Source organism: Microcaecilia unicolor, chromosome 3, assembly GCF_901765095.1.
Source record: "Microcaecilia unicolor chromosome 3, aMicUni1.1, whole genome shotgun sequence".
Lineage (NCBI taxonomy): Eukaryota > Metazoa > Chordata > Amphibia > Gymnophiona > Siphonopidae > Microcaecilia > Microcaecilia unicolor.
In genome coordinates this window covers 445,609,575-445,626,673 of record NC_044033.1, presented here as the reverse complement: position 1 = coordinate 445,626,673, position 17,099 = coordinate 445,609,575, and the positions used below count along the sequence as shown (strand labels likewise).

Below are 17,099 nucleotides of genomic sequence, written 5' to 3'. Positions count from 1 at the left end.
AAACATTACTTGCCAGCCTCAGATGTTATACTCAGGTCCATTAGAACAACATGCAGGTCCCTGGAGTAGACTAGTGGTTGGTGCAGTGCACTGCAGACAGATGGACCCAGGCTCCTACCTCCCCCTATCTGTTACACTTGTGGAGGAAACTGTGAGCCCTCCAAAACTCACCAGAAACCCACTGTACCCATATATAGGTGCCCCCCTTCACCCAAAAGGGCTATGGTAGTGGTGTACAGTTGGGGGTAGTGGGTTTTGGGTGGTTTTGGGGGACTCAACAAACAATGGTGAGATGTGTACCTGGGAGCTTTTTATGAAGTCCACTGCAGTGCCCCCTAGGGTGCCCTATTGCTGTCCTGAGCTGTCAGGGGGACCAGTCTACTAAAAATGCTGGCTCCTCCTACATCCCAATGGCTTGATTTTGTGCGTTTTGCACTTAGACTTTTTTCTTTTCTTTTTTTTTCCGAAAATGGACCAAAAAACAAAACATCCAAATCACAAAATCTTGTTCAAAACAGTATTTTCGGAAAAAAAGATAGAAACTTTTCTTTTTTGAAAATGACCTTCCTTCCTGTTTAGATTTTGGACGTTTTTTGCAAAACGTCCAAACTCGGACTTAGACGTCATATCGAAAATGCCCCTCCACATTCCATATGTGGAGGGGCATAATCGAACGCGAACGCCTATCTCCATGGGCGTCTATGTCCGAAAATGGGTACGTGAAGAGGCGGGACAGACCGTATTTTCGAAAAAATGGACGTTTTTTAGCTGGGCGTTTGTTTTTTTTAGCGATAATGGAAACTAAAAATGCCCAGCTCAAAAACGTCCTAATCCGAGCCATTTGGTCATGGGAGGGGCCACGATTCGTAGTACACTCGCCCCCCTGACATGCCAGGACACCAACTGGTCACCCTAGAGGTCAGTGCGGTGGACTTCAGACAATGCTCCCACATGCATAGCTCCCTTACCACGGGTGCTGAGCACCCAACCCCCTCCCCCAAAACTACCATACCTCTTAGGGGTGAAGGGGGCACCTACATATGGGTACAGTGGGTTTTGCAGGCCTCCCATTTACCAGCACAAGTGTTAAAGGTAGGGTGGGGATGGGCCTGGGTCCGCCTGGCTGAAGTGCACTGCGGTACCCACTAAAAGTGCTCCAAGGACCTGCATACACGCAGGCCTCTAGGACTCGTTGCTGCTATATAACATTGGCACACCAGTTGACATCTGAAGACTAAGCTCTCCGAAAACGTCCTTTATTGGAATAAGCACGCTTACTCACAGTTAACTGCCGATCAGAGATTGTGCCCCACTGGCAACGAGTCTCCCTGGTACTGAGATGAGCAGTAGGTCAGAGCTGGCAGAATGCTGTACAATGCCCTCTTTCAGCCACATTCAAGGGAAGAACTAAGTTCTGTAACGTGGCTAACACGTGAAAGGGATCTAAAACTGGCTTACAAAAATGGTCACTACCTCATGGACTACCGGAAACAAAACAGGGCACACTCTGACCCAGTAAGCAGGGGGAAAAGCACCATGGGAGTAGAGCCTACCAACTACCAACATCGTGAGCATTTGCCACAAGCTAGTGGAATCACGGAGCCCAATACCCTACACCCACCACAATGCATTGCTGATGTGACTCTGCAGTGCGCATAACAGAAAAGGTGTCACACTCACCCGAGAGCCACATCAGAACCAGGGGAAGGCTGTCACAGGATAGAACACATTCTGCTGTCATAGAGGTGGGTACGGCATTTGAGGCTGGCATAGAGGCTGGAAAAAAAGTTTGTAAAATGGGTTTTTTTTGGTGGGAGGGGGTTAGTTACCACTGGGGGAGTCCGGGGAGGTCATCCCCGATTCCCTCCAGTGGTCATCTGGTCAGTTAGGGCACTTTTTTGGGACCTGTTCGTGAAAAAAAAGGGTACAAAAAAAGTGACCCAAAATCGCGGTAAAAACGCCTTTTTTTCGATTATCAGCTAAAGACGCCCATCTCTCCTCGGCCGATAACCATGCCCCAGTTCCGCCTTCACCACACCTCCAACACGCCCCCATCAACTTTACCCGTTTCCGCGACAGATTGCAGTTGGAAACACCCAAAATCAGCTTTCGATTATACCGATTTGGGCGCCCACGGGAGAGAGACGCCCATCTCCTGATTTGGGTCGCAATATAGGCGTTTTTCTCTTTCGATTATAAGCTGGATAGCCAGTTAGGTGCGGATATTTAGTGCCAAATTGGCTATGTTGAGCACTCAAAATAGGCTGCTTAAATAGCTGATCTGAGCCAGCTAAGCTGAAGTTTCACTCGGTAGCCCAGAAGCTTTAGTTTCGTTCTCCTGATGACGCATAAGGGCGAAACATGTGACCACATGTAGAGAACATTGAAAAAAGGAACAGTAGCCACAGGCAGAAGTGGCATGTTTAAGTTTTGTGGACACTATTTTTGTTTTTGGACACTATTTTTGTTTACTAGCAAGATTGAAAAACTGAAAGAAATATTATATCACCATTTGAGCTGAAGTCTATGTATGCAGCTTATTCCATTCGGACAGCACTCCAAAGCTAAGTACCATTCTTATCTAATATTGAATAAATTACCAACAGATATATTGGCAGGAAGGCAGGGTAGTGCTGTGATGGATGTGATGGTGTTATGATTAAACAGCTGCTCATAGCTCAACTCAAACACCTGTTTCTGAGCACTATTTAAAAATTAAAAATTTTAACTGGTATGTCATATCCCTTAGTAACAAGAAGTGAGTTACTTAACATTCAGATAGAATGAATGTACGCAATATAGCAGGTTTCTTTTTTACTATGTGCTTAAATAGCAGGCCTATCTTTGACTGCTAAAAAGTTAACCGGTTAGTGTTGAATATTGGCATAGCCAGTTAACTTCTTAGTGGCCAAAATAAACCTGGATATTCAATGCTGGTCACCGGAAACAGCCTGGCATTGAATATCTGGGTTTAACGCTGGCAGCGGACAGCAAACACACTGCCTGTCACCGACTGAATATTGGGCACAGTGTGTTTATGGTGGTGCAGTTTTTAGTTTGTATTAGAATTATGCGCCGGCGTTTTTTCGCCGGAAAGGGAATGCAAGTGGACGAAGGAGTTCTTGCCTGTCTCGTATCCATAAGTCTTTGATCCATAAGTCAAACATATGTATCAATTGAACCCGACTCCTGATGATGCTAATATAGCAAAACACAGACTGTGTAGTCTGGGTTGATTTGTGTTTGGTGATGGACTGATTTTTCACCAAATTGACAAGCACACAGAAGATGGGTGATTTCGGACTACCAAGCAGCCATTGCGGATGAGGATTCTTTTGGGGTGTGTATCCCTTGAGCTATCTGAGTATCGAGATACTTGGATGAAAAGACTCTTGATATCAAGGAATTTCTTGGAGTAACTGAGCACCTGATGAACAATTTGACTTGTCAGTTATTGTATACCAGTGCTCTAGGGTACTACTCCCACGGGTTATTAAGTTCCCGTGTAGATGATAAAAGAGCTGTAATAAGCATAGGCTCTGGTGGTTAGATACCACCTTCTGTATTAGTTAGAGATTGTGTTAAGTTATGTGAATGAGTGAGAGCGAGAATGGATAGAGGATCTACGTGATTTTAGGTTTGAATAAGTATGTGCAATTCTATGCATAATATAAGTACAATAAATAGAGATTTACAATAACCAATGATAACTGTTTGTGTAGGATATATTAAACTATATGGTACAGTTATTTCTAGTATAATTTAACCCAGTATAGACTAGTGAGAATTATTTTTAAGGAATAAAACTTAATTTAAATATTATGACTCTTATTTTATCAGAACTATTCATGTTTTAGATGTGCATAAACCAGTATTTAGATGTGTATATTGTATGCACATCTAAATCCCGTTTTTACAAAGCCAGTATATCATCATCGGCTCAACATATCATGGCATACTTTAATCTTGCATTCAACTCTGCTCTTTATTCCTCATATAAATTAGTATTGAAAAACTATTAGAAACTTATCTTGGTCATATTCCGTTTAGCCATAAAACTAGACCTCCCTCTGTCGAAGGGGCATAGCCTGGGTATGTTTGGGCAGGACTAGGGTAGGACTAAAAAATAAATGTGCATTCACTTCAGAATGAGAATGAATGTCAGTAAAGCTCAACAACAGGATTTAGACCTGCTAACTGGGATATCTAGGTTTCAGAACAGTGCTCATGTTGAGCAGTGCTCCACTGGATGGATTAGAAGAGGTCACCCCATTAATCCTTCTATGGTTTATGTTACCTTCCCCCCTCTCCCCAAAAACAAAGCTGGCAAAGGATACCAAACTCTGTGATAGCAATGGGAGAAAACGTGTAAATTTCTAAAATGGCTGAAATAACCATGTATGTTTTGGCCAATATACATGTACACTGTTATTTAAGAACATAGAATTGTATGTGCCGGTACATAAACATTTATGTGCCTGTTTGCCCTCATTGATATTTGGATGTTAAGGAGGAAATTCAGCAAGCTATGTGGAGAGGCATAATCGAACGCGAACGCCCATCTCCATGGGCGTCTATGTCTGAAAACAGGTATGTGAAGAGGCGGGACAGACCGTATTTTCGAAAAAGATGGGCGTCCATCTTTCGTTTCGAAAATACGGTTTGGATGGACCAAATGCCATGGATTTGGTCCTGAGATGGGCGGGGTTTTTTTAGTGATAATGGAAACTAAAAACGCCCAGCTCAGAAACGTCCCAATCCAAGTCATTTGGTCATGGGAGGGACAAATGTACAACACTACCATAGCTCTTAGGGGTGAAGGGGGCAACTACATGTGGGTACAGTGGGTTTTAGAGGCCTCCCATTTACCACCACAAGTGGGAGGGGGGGTGGGCCTGGGTCTGCCTGCCTGAAGTGCACTGCAGTACCCACTAAAAGTACTCCAGGGACAGGACAGCAGTTCACACCTGAAGACTAATCTCGCTGAAAACGTCCTTTATTTGAATAAGCACGTTTACTCACAGTTAACTGCAGATCAGAGGTTGTGCCCCACTGGCAACGAGTCTCCATGGTACTGAGATTAGCAGTAGGTCCGAGCTGGCAGAATGGTGTACAATGCCCTCTTTCAGCAACATTCAAGGTAAGAACTAAGTGCTGTAACGTGGCTAACACATGAAAGGGATCTAAAAGTGTCTTACACAAATGGCCACTACCTCATGGACTACTGGAAACAAAACAGGGCACACTCTGACCCAGTAAGCAGAGGGAAAAGCACCATGGGAGTAGAGCCTACCGACTACCAACATCGTGAGCATTTAACACAAGCTAGTGGAATCACAGAGCCACAATGCATTGCTGATGTGACTCTGCAGTGCCCTTAACAGAAAAGGTGTCACACTCACCCGAGACCCACATCAGAACCAGGGAAAGGCTGTCAGAAGATAGAACACATTCTGCTGTCATGGAGGTGGGTACGGCATTTGAGGCTGGCATACAGGCTGGGAAAAAAAAGTTTTTAAAGTGTGTTTTTTTGGTTGGGAGGGGGTTAGTGACCACTGAGGGAGTCAGGGGAGGTGATCCCCGATTCCCTCCGGTGGTCATCTGGTCAGTTGGGGCACTTTTTTGGGACTTGGACCTGAAAAAAAGGGTCCAAATAAAGCAGACCTAATTCTCGTCAAAAAAGCCCTTCTTGTTTCAATTATCAGCTAAAGACGCCCATCTCTCCTCAGCCGATAACCACACCCCAGTCCCGCCTTCGCCACGCCCCCGTGATCTTTGTTCGTCTCCGTGACGGACTGCAGTTGAGGACGCCAAAAATCGGGTTTTGGTTATACCGATTTGGGCGCCCACAGGAAAAGGACACCCATCTCCCGATTTGGGTCGAAATATAGGTGTCTTTCTCTTTCGAAAATAAGCTGGATAGTAACATCCATAGTAGGTGACGGCACAAAAAGACCTGTACGGTCCATTCAGTCTGCCCAACAAGATAAACTCATATGTGCTACTTATATGTATACCTGACCTTGATTTGTATCTGCAATTTTCAGGACACAGACCATAGAAGTCTGCCCAGCACTAGACCCGCCTCTTAATCACCGGTGCTGCCACCCAATCTCTGCTAAGCTTCTGAGGATCCATTTTTTCTAAACAGGATTACTTTATGTTAATCCCATGCATTTTTTAATTCCGTTAGCGTTTTCATCTCCACCACCTCCCTTGGGAGGGCATTCCAAGTATCCATCACTCTCTCCTTGAAAAAATAACTCCTGACATTTTTCTTGAGTCTGCCCCCCTTCAACCTCATTTCATGTCCTCTAGTTCTACCGCCTTCCCGTCTCCAGAAAAGGTTAGTTTGCGGATTAATACCTTTCAAATATTTGAACGTCTGTATCATATCACCCCTGTTTCTCCTTTTCTCCAGGGTATGAATGTTCAGGTCAGCAAGTCTCTCCTCATATGTCTTGTAATGCAAATCCCATACCATTTCTTTTAGCTTTTCTTTGTACCGCTTCAATTCTTTTTACATCCTTAGCAAGATACGGCCTCCAAAATTGAACACAATACTCCAGGTGGGGCCTCACCAACGACTTGTACAGGGGCATCATCACCTCCTTTCTCCTGCTGATCACACCTCTCTCTATACAGCCTAGCAACATTCTGGCTATGGCCATTGCCTTGTCACACCAGATTCATCGTCTTCAGAACCTCAGATACTATCACCCCAAGATCCCTCTCCCTGCTTGTACATATCAGACTCTCACCGCCTAACACATATGTCTCCAGTGGATTTCTACTCCCTAAGTGTATCACTTTGCATTTCTTCACATTGAATTTTAATTGCCAAGCATTAGACCATTCTTCTAGATTCTGCAAATCCTTTTTCATGTTTTCCACTCCCTCTGGGGTGTCCACTCTGTTACAAAACTTGGTATCATCCGCAAAAAGGCAAACTTTACCTTCTAACCCTTCGGCAATGTCACTCACAAATATACTGAACAGAATCGGCCCCAGCACCGATCCCTGAGGCACTCCACTAGTCACCTTTCCCTCATCTGAGTGAATTCCATTAACCACCACCCTCTGGCGTCTGTCTGTCAACCAGTTCCTAATCCAGTTCACCACTTGGATCCTTTCAGAACTTACAATCTTCAGCCTGTCAAGCTTATTCAAGAGCCTCCTATGGGGAACTGTGTCAAAAGCTTTGCTGAAGTCTAAGTAGATTACATCTATAGCATGTCCTTGATTCAATTCTCTGGTCACCCAAAGAATTCAATGAGATTCGTTTGGCACGATTTACCTTTAGTAAAACCATGTTCTCTTGGATCTTGCAACTTATTGGCTTCCATGAAATTCATTATCTTTTCCTTCAGCATCGCTTCCATTACTTGGCTTACTGGCCTATAGTTTCCAGCTTCTTCCCTATCACCACTTTTGTGAAGAGGGACCACATCCGCTGTTCTCCAATCCCACGGAACCTCTTCCGTCTCCAAGGATTTATTAAACAAATCTTTAAGAGGACCCGCCAGAACCTCTCTGAGCTCCCTCAATATCCTGGGGTGGATCCCGTCCAGTCCCATGGCTTTCTCCATCTTTAGATTTTCAAGTTGGTCATATACACTCTCTTCTGTGAACGGTGCTATATTCACTCCATTCTCATATGTACTTTTGCCAGTCAATCGTGGTCCTTCTCCAGGATTTTCTTCAGTGAAAACAGAACAAAAGTATTTGTTTAGCAAATTTGCTTTTTCTTCATCATTATTCACATAGCGGTCTGCAGCATCTTTCAATCTCACAATTCCATTTTTAGTCTTCCTCCTTTCACTAATATACCTGAAGAAATTTTTGTCACCCCTCTTTACATTTGTAGCCATTTGTTCTTCCACTTTCGCCAGATGTATCTCTCTCTTGGCTTCTTTCAGTTTCATCCGGTATTCCTCTCCATGCTCCTCTTCTTGAGTTTTTCTGTATTTCATGAAAGCCAACTCTTTAGCCTTTATTTTCTCAGCCACTTGCTTGGAGAACCATATCGGTTTCCTATAGCTTCTTTCAATCTGGACCACTGCCCTTCCACTTCTCGTATGTCCTCCCAGCCCATCAGCTCCTTCCTGAGGTAATCCCCCATAAGTCAGCATGCTTGAAATCCAGGACTTTGAGTTTTGAGTGGCTGCCCTCCACTTCAGCTGTTATATCAAACCAAACTGTTTGATGGTCACTGCTGCCCAGGTGGGCACCCACTCGTACATTTGACAGACTATCCCCATTTGTGAGCACCAGATCCAGCGTCGCTCCCTCCCTCGTGGGTTGTCACCATTTGTCTGAGCAGAGCACTTTGAAAAGCATCCACAATCTCTCTACTTCTTTCCGATTCCACAGATGGAACTTTCCAATCTACATCTGGCAGATTGAAATCTCCCAGCAACAGCTGTATTAGGGACAGCCATTTCACAGTTTGTCTTAAACTACCATATTTAATACCATAACACAACTTGCGGTGATACTCTGCAAGTAGCTTTATGGTCAGAAAATAACAGTAAAATAACCCCAGCCATAAACTGGGGTTATTTTACCATGTCAGGTCTCAGGAGCATTAGAACTCAAAGCTCTGGCCCAATGCTCCTGGCAGAAGTTTAAAGGTGCCATAGTAGAGATTTTTCACCCAAAAATGCAAGCTTCCACCCCCCCCCCCTTTCAGGATCCCCACCCCTCCAAAGCACATCCCTATCGCCGATCAGTACTTCAGACCCTCCAATGCAAGCCTCCAACCTATATGATCCCTCCCACCCCACCCCCATGTCTATACCTCTCTGGCCTGGTGGTCTAGTGGTCTCAAGACGGGAGTGAGGCCCAGTTGCTACTGCCCTCCTAGCGCTGCTTGTCAAAATGGTACCCTAGAGATAGTCTCACACAGTTACTGTTCGGGGCCATATTCCCATGTAAGGAAATGTTTCCTTATAAGGAAACATGACCTCTAGCAGTAATCACACCATTTTTAGAGGTGGCGCTGGGAGGTCAGGAGTGACTAGGCTTCATACCTGCCAAAGACCCCATAGACTACCACTGCAATTCAAGATAGCCCCTGTGGGGGCTTGAGAGAGGGGGTTCTATTGCTGGGGGTTTGGGGGATCTACCACTGGGGGGGACCTGCTATGCCTGCCCAGGAGCATGAGGCTGCAACTTTACGGTCTGTAGCTCCTGAGCTGTGGGAATAATGCTGTTTGCAAAGTGGCTCACAAGCAGTGTTATTTTTTTAACCCTGGATTAAGTAACTTGTGGTACTGAGATCTGTAGCTAGTTGAATCTGGTGGTACATCAAGGTGCAGTAAAAGGTGATCTTTTACCACATTGTGATGGATTCCCTCCTGTATTGTTCTAAAATGGATGTTCCTATCACATGTAACTAGCACAAGGATGTCCATGCCTCAATATATTTTAGAACAGGGTCTAAGTTAGCAGATTCTGTTCTAAAATAGTAGCAAAACATGAGACATCTCAATTCTGATTTGGAAGATAAAACAAAGAGGCAGACCTTGTAGAAAACATAGTCTTTATTTGTTAACTAAAGGCTCCCAGGAATTCAGACATCAATGCCCGACATGGCCAGGTTTCGCCTGAAAACCAGTTGCGTCAGGGGCAAGATTACTGGCAGAACAAACATAAAAACATTCAAATACATAAAAAAATAAGAACATCCAACTAACAAACAAACAAATATTGACCTCTAACTGAGAGAGTCACATGAATTCTAGCAACTCATAAAAGTATAAAATGAAAATGTAAAAAATGATGAAAAAACCAGGTAAGCCATCCCTGGTGTGTAAGCATGTATACATCCATGATGTATAAGCATTTCTCAGCAAAGAATCAGGGGAAATGTGATCATAAAAGTATAAATATATAAAAACAACAAGGGAATCAAAAGAAAATCATCTCATTAAATGAATATTAAATATGCAAAGCATAAGAATCCAAAATCAGAAGCTGTCATAAAAAATGCTGCAGAAGTCACCATTAAAACAATCACATAAACACAGAAAAGTCCATTTCTTACAGAGAAACACAGAACATGATGGCAGATAAGGGCTAAATGTCCCATCCAGTCTGCCACTAACTCTTCCTTTCCTATGGGATCCCACATGCCTATCCCATGCTTCCTTAAATTCTGACACAGTCCTTGTCTCCACGACCTCCACTGAGAGACCATTCCACCACCCTTTCAGTGGAAGAGTATTGTGATGAGCCCCTTGTAGCCAAGGACCCTCTCCATCCAATCTCCTCCCGCTCTGGAGGTTATGTTTGGGATCTGACCACTTCAGACAGCCAAGGCCTTGGTGGGAGTTCCGCAGTTCACCATAAACTTGACTGTAGCCTGTGTGATGAGTACCTTGTGTTGACTAGGTGCACTTGCAATGCCGCCTCTCTAATGCAGATCAGTGGGAGAGCTTCTGAAACAACTGTGGAGGCCTCAGCCAACCTCGGACTTCTGCTCAACAATCAAAGCTTCCAAACTCACTCGGGATGTTCACAGAAATATCACAAAACCTTTGCTTCTAAGAAAGATCCTAGAAACAGCTTGTAATTATAACTGCTCATACCTTCAGTCTTAGGTATAGGGGTTCTCCTTCCACTCAAGATGACTGTTCCTCAGTTATCATCCATCCTGTTGCTGACCCCCTCCTTTTTGGCGTTTCCCGTAGAAACAGGTTGCAGTCTCGGTATGCTTGTGGCACGCCCTCATGGAACCTTTTCTGGGGGGACACAACATTGTTCTAGCAGGCTTCACCAAAATATGCAAATTAGCCGTTTCTTAGGCAGCTTCTACTTCTCTTAATATTCCTTAACTATGCAAGCAGGGAATTCTTTCAGCAAACAGTTCATCAAACAGTCTTCAACTGAGCCCACTTTATGGGGTACCTGGGTCTTAGTTTAGAACAGCCACCACCCCTTGGACAGGACTTTTATTTTCACTCTAAATTTACATTCCTGTCCTCCACAGCCCCGGCTGTTAGTCCAGTTCTTAATTCACATCTTCCAATGTTTCTTCACATTGGGTTTCACAATAGTTATTTGCTTCATTATCACAATATCAAGGCAAGTACCTTCTTTGGTTATGGGACATGGCAAGTTGCCTTAACATCCCCAGGCATCTGGCAGAGATCCTCTCCTCTGGCCCTCTTAGTCCGGCATTTCTTAGGGGTTCATGCCCCGGTGTTTACAGCCCGTTCCAACCAGTCTCTCAGGTTACCAGATGCTCTGCATGCCTCCTTCCTCTTCAGATCATCTTTTCCTTCCTTGATTCCTGGAAGTCCCCTACCCTTCTCTCAGCTCCTCCTGGAAGGTGCTCTTTATTAGGCTGCTAATAGCTCCCCACACCCCTTTTGGGCCCCTCCTCCTGGTTCTGGAAGAGTCCAGTACCTTCTCCATGCACTTCCTTTTAAAGGGAATCTACTGCTATGAGTCCTCCCTAACTCCTATATGCCTGGTCTTTGCTGGAGCTCCCTCTAGTGACTCCTTCCCAGTATTTCACTGGTGTCCCCCCTGGAGCTCCCTCTAGTGACCAGTTCCTGGCATTTTACAGGGTTTTCACTAAGACAGCAAGTACCTTCTGGTGGCCTCTTTAGGGTAGGACAGGTCCTGTGATTATCACAGTATTTTCTAAGGGAGTCTTTTACTAAGGCGCGCTCACGTGAGTGCGCCTTAGTAAAAGATGCCCTTAGATTCCTCCTTTTGATTCAGACCATGGGGTATCACTGTGTTAAACCTGTAAATAAACCTTTTTTCTGTCTGTAGAAGTAGTCTATCCAGATCACATCCCCTGCATGAAGGATTTGGAATACTGAGAACAAAGAAACTGTAACAAACGGGTCTTTTCTATAGAACGCTACACAAGTGGTTTTTCCAACACCATTCTCTTGAGTGCACTTTTATGCTCCAGAATCCATTTGTTGACAGATCATATGGTTCTTCCTATATAAAGCAAACAACATGGGCATATTGTAATATAAATGTCACCTGAGCTCTTGCAGTTAGTAAAGTTTTTAAATTCAAATGTCTCTCCAGTGGTGGGGTGAATGAAGGTCTTAATATTAATATTGACCTGGCATACGGAACACATACCACACTTATGATGCCCCACAGGTCTCTGAATAGGCTGATGACTAGATCCAGGGAGGACAGAATGGACCAGCACATCCTTTAAATTTCTTCCTTTCTTGTGGGCAATCATAATTTCCTTGATCTGAAAATGATCTATCCCCTGGATGATGTGCCAGTGTGTACGCAAAATCTTAATAATATCTCTTAACAAGTGTGTGATTGGCAGTGCACCCATATCAGTCCCTTTCACCTGTTGATAAAAAGTACTATCAAAATAGAAGTTCCTCTTCAAGGCTATAGCAGCTAGCTCAACTATAAATTTCACTGGAATGCGAGGACATATATGTGCCTTGATCAACGCATCTCTTATTACTTCAATAGCTTCAGTTTGTGGGATATTTGTATATAATGACTCTATGTCCAGTGTGACCAGAAGGATTTCATTTAACAGCTGTATCCCTCTCAAGGTGTTAATGATATCAGCAGAATCTCTAATATTGAAGGTAATCTTCAGATCCAGGGATCTCAAAAAATTGTCAACAAAAATAGATCTTAAATGTACAGGAAGCCAGTGTAAATTCCTTAACTTTGGTGACACATGATCATATTTTCTCAGTCCACCAATGATCCTAATTACCATATTTTGATTCAGCCATGAATCAGACAACATCCTACATGGAAGGACCACCAAAATGCTATTACAATAATCTAATTTTGCCAAAATCCAGGACTGCACCAGTCTGATTTAAATATGGTCTCAGCTGACACAACAGCTATAAATACAAGAAAGAAAATTGAAAGTTTTTGAAACATGGTTCTTCAGTCCAACTTTAGAATCCATCCAAACTCCCAAGGCTGAAGCACAATACATATATACTATAATATGAAACACAGAAGACATACTAGAAGGGTTGGAAAATTTTAAATGGGACTAGAAAAAAACATTGAAAATTGCTGACAGCAGTCCTTCGGTACAGGAACTGCAAGATCTTATACATGGGATGCTATGTATTAGCTATTTTTCAATTAAGAAAATAGCTGACAGCTATTTAATATAGATTTAAGCCCTCTTTTACTGAGGTGTATTAAGCAGTTAGGACCAGATTTTACAAGTGGCATCTAAAATGTTTGCACAGAAAAAAAACATGCTTGGTGCTATTCTATAAACCTCACCTAAAGTTAGGCGTAGTTTATAGAATATACGTAGCACCTGTCCCCATGACTAAACTTTAGGCATGGCCATTTACATCAATAAAAGCCTGGTGCAAATGCCCACCCCTAACTTAGGCATGAATCAGGCATATTCCATAACAGTGCACATAATTTTTATGAATATCCATGACCCATCCATGCCCCTCTCATGACCACACCCCCTTTTGTGATCCGCACATTAGAATTTACACGCACCATTTTACAAAATATGCTTAGAAAGCTGCACATATAAATTCTAATTAGTGCCAATTAGTGCTGGTAATTGTTTGTTAGCGGCCAATTATCAGCACTGATTGGCTTGTTAAACAATTAAGTTGCATGTGTAATTTGGCTGTGCAACTTTAGTTGCCATAAATAGAAACTGGGGGTTAATGTGGGAATTCAGTACTTAATACCTCTATGCACAGACTCACACTAACAGTTAATGCAGTGGCTTGACACTGCCTCTCCCCCCCATTCTATAACAGGCATATAAAGCTAGGCACCAATTGCAGGAATAAGATATAGAATACTGGCACTTACATGCCTAATTGCAACAGTTATGTGCATAAGTGCTAGGTGCGTGCTCAGTGGTATTGTATAATTTTAGCATGCAACTGCCTTAACACATAAATGCAAGGAGGTGTTCACAGGGAGAGGAGTACGGGTGAGTCATGGGTTTATCTCATTTATTTATTTATTTTTTGTTACATTTGTACCCTGCGTTTTCCCACTCATGGCAGGCTCAATGCGGCTTACATGGGGCAATGGAGGGTTAAGTGACTTGCCCAGAGTCACAAGGAACTGTCTGTGCCTGAGGTGGGAATCGAACTCAGTTCCTCAGGACCAAAGTCCACCACCCTAACCACTAGGCCACTCCTCCACTCGTGGCATAAGTGGGCTGCTACTGACATGGTATAAGTAGGCATGGTTAAATGTTGGCATGTAACTGCCAACTTATGCTAGTATTCTATAATAAAAATTACGCGTGTAACTGTCCATATAGAATAGGCTTACAATTTGTATAAAGTAGGCACCTAAATTATGGCATCAATTTATAAAATTGCCCCTTAGAGAGTATTAATTCTTGTGTTAATTGAAAACTGCAGAATGTGGCAGGGAATGGGCAGGGTCTGCGCTTTTCTCTTATCATACAATATGGTACTGCGTGTTAACTACTACCATAGCAGATAACATGGAGCAGTTAATACCACCTTATTAAGTACTATTAAGTGTATCCATGTTCTCTGCAGTGCAGTGTATTGTCTCTGTACCATCCTTTTTGGAAAATACTGGTCATGCCCCCAATAGTTAACACAGATACCTTGCAGTTATTGCATATTAATTTTTGCCATTAATGCATGATAACTTCAAGATTTTAATTCAGCTTAATAGAAGGGGGCCTAAGGTGTAATCATATCAGAATAATCTGAAAGTTGCCTGTCAGAGTAATAAAACAACAGGAAAAATTAACTGTGTGAATGGGTACAAATATAGGGCCCTACTTCCTAAGCTGCGTTATAGGCATGTTAACATTCTTAGCATGCGTTAACCATGTACACGCATTAACTGTGTATGCACCTACAATATCCCTATAGGTGCCTACACAGCACGCAAACTAATTGTAGGCACGTTAAAAATGCTAGCACACCTTAGTAAACAGGGCCCATATAGTTATCAACAGAAAATGACATAATATTGTCCTTTTATAGGTAAACTACTGACACCCTATCTTGAATACTCTGTTTATTTGTGAAGATCATACCTTTGTAATGACATTGAGAGGATGAAGGCAGTTCAGAGAAGAGCTAACAAAATGGTATATAGCCTGCAACATGTCTTCTACATAGAAAAGGCACTGAAAATAGTTTTATTTGAGAAAATAGTCAAGAAGGTGTTCCACTCAATGTGGAAATTAAAAAGAGTAAGACCTTTCTTCCCAAGGAATGTTTTCTGTAATCTGGTACAATCAATGGTGCTCAGTCATCTAGATTACTGCAACGCACTCTATGCCGGCTGTAAAGAGCAAATAATCAAGAAACTTCAGACAGCCCAGAACACTGCAGCTAGATTTATATTCGGCAAAACAAAATATGAAAGTGCCAAGCCCCTACGAGAAAAACTACACTGGCTCACACTCAAAGAACGCATCACGTTCAAAATTTGCTCCCTAGTTCACAAAATCATTCATGGAGATGCACCAGCCTACATGTCAAACCTGATAGACTTACCACCCAGGAATGCCAAAAGATCATCCCGCACATTCCTTGATCTGCACGTCCCTAACTGCAAAGCTCTAAAATACAAAGTAATGCACGCATCAAACTTCACCTACTTAAGCACACAGTTATGGAACGCACTGCCGCGCAACTTAAAAATGACCTACAAACTAACGAACTTCCGCAAACTACTGAAGACCCATTTCTTCAGCAAGGCTTACCACAAAGATCAACCAATGTGAATATACATAAATCCTCTACATGTAGTTAGAAATGTCTTATAATATCTGCTTGTCATACTACTATCATGTCTTATCATTATCATGTTACCAAAAATTTTCTGTAACACTAAATGCCTATTTTTCTATTATATTTCCACTATCCATGATGTATTGTAAGCCACATTGAGCCTGCAAAGAGGTGGGAAAATGTGGGATACAAATGCAATAAATAAATAAAAATATTTAGCAGGTTTTAATAAAGTTCAAGACTTTATTACCCACACACAAAAAAAGTCAAATATTTAGCAGGTTTTAATAAAGTACAAGAATTTACTACCCACACACAAAAAATTCAAGAACAAGGGGTCTGGGTAGAGGGAGAAAATCTCAAAGAAGATATGAGGAAAATACTTTTTTGCTAAAAAGATGATTGTAATCTGGAATAACCTACAGGTGAAGTGATGGAAACCTAAACTGTTGAAATTTAAGTAAAATTAGAACAGATATAAAAGGAAGTGGCAAATAACATAACAAGGTCAAGAACTGAAAATGAGGAAAGAAGTGGTCTGTGCATTGGTTTTACTATAAAACCTCATATATTAAAACTTTTGGGGGGGTAATATTCATCACCAACAAAAAAAGTGGAAAATAAACATCTAGTGCAATGGGAAATAAGCTTGCTGTGCAAAAAATTTCAAGTGGCGTGGATATGGAACTCACTGGCAGCAGAGCATGTCTGAACAAGATAGATTGTTGCAAGACTGATGCTTGATAATTCAGCATTTATATTGAGGGTACACTGCTTTCTCAGAGGACAAGCAGGCTGCATGACAAAGCCATGGGTGAAATGGGACCCTGTTGGGACTATTAAGATGCCTTGAACTATTTTTTCATGCTCTATAGTAAAGACTGATTGAAGGTAAAGACTTTATGTGATGTGGAGGGGCATTTTCGAAAGGGATGTCCAAGTTTTGATGAGGACGTCCTTGCAAAACGTCCCCATCCAGGGATGGGGAAACCTGTATTTTTGAAACAAGATGGACATCCATCTTTCGTTTCGATAATATGGTCAGGGTCGTCCAAATCCTGAAATTTGGTCATCCTTAGAGATGGTCGTCCCTAGACTTGGTCGTTTCTGATTTTCGGTGATAATGGCAACCAAGGACGTCCATCTCAGAAACGACCAAATGCAAGCCATGTGGTCATGGGAGGAGTCAGCATTTGTAGTGCACTGGTCCCCCTGACATGCCAGGACACCAACCAGGCACCCTAGGGGGCACTGCAGTGGACTTCATAAATTGCTCCCAGGTACATAGCTCCCCAACCCCCCCCCCAAAAAAACCCACTACCCACAACTGTACACCACTACCATAGC

The 17,099-nt window shown here is 42.7% G+C and overlaps 1 protein-coding gene across 1 annotated transcript in view; it reads right to left on the bottom strand.

Annotated features, from left to right (window-relative positions):
* The window catches only part of MYT1L (myelin transcription factor 1 like), a 901,397-nt gene that overhangs the window by 548,582 nt on the left and 335,716 nt on the right, over positions 1 to 17,099 (bottom strand). The window lies entirely within an intron of this gene.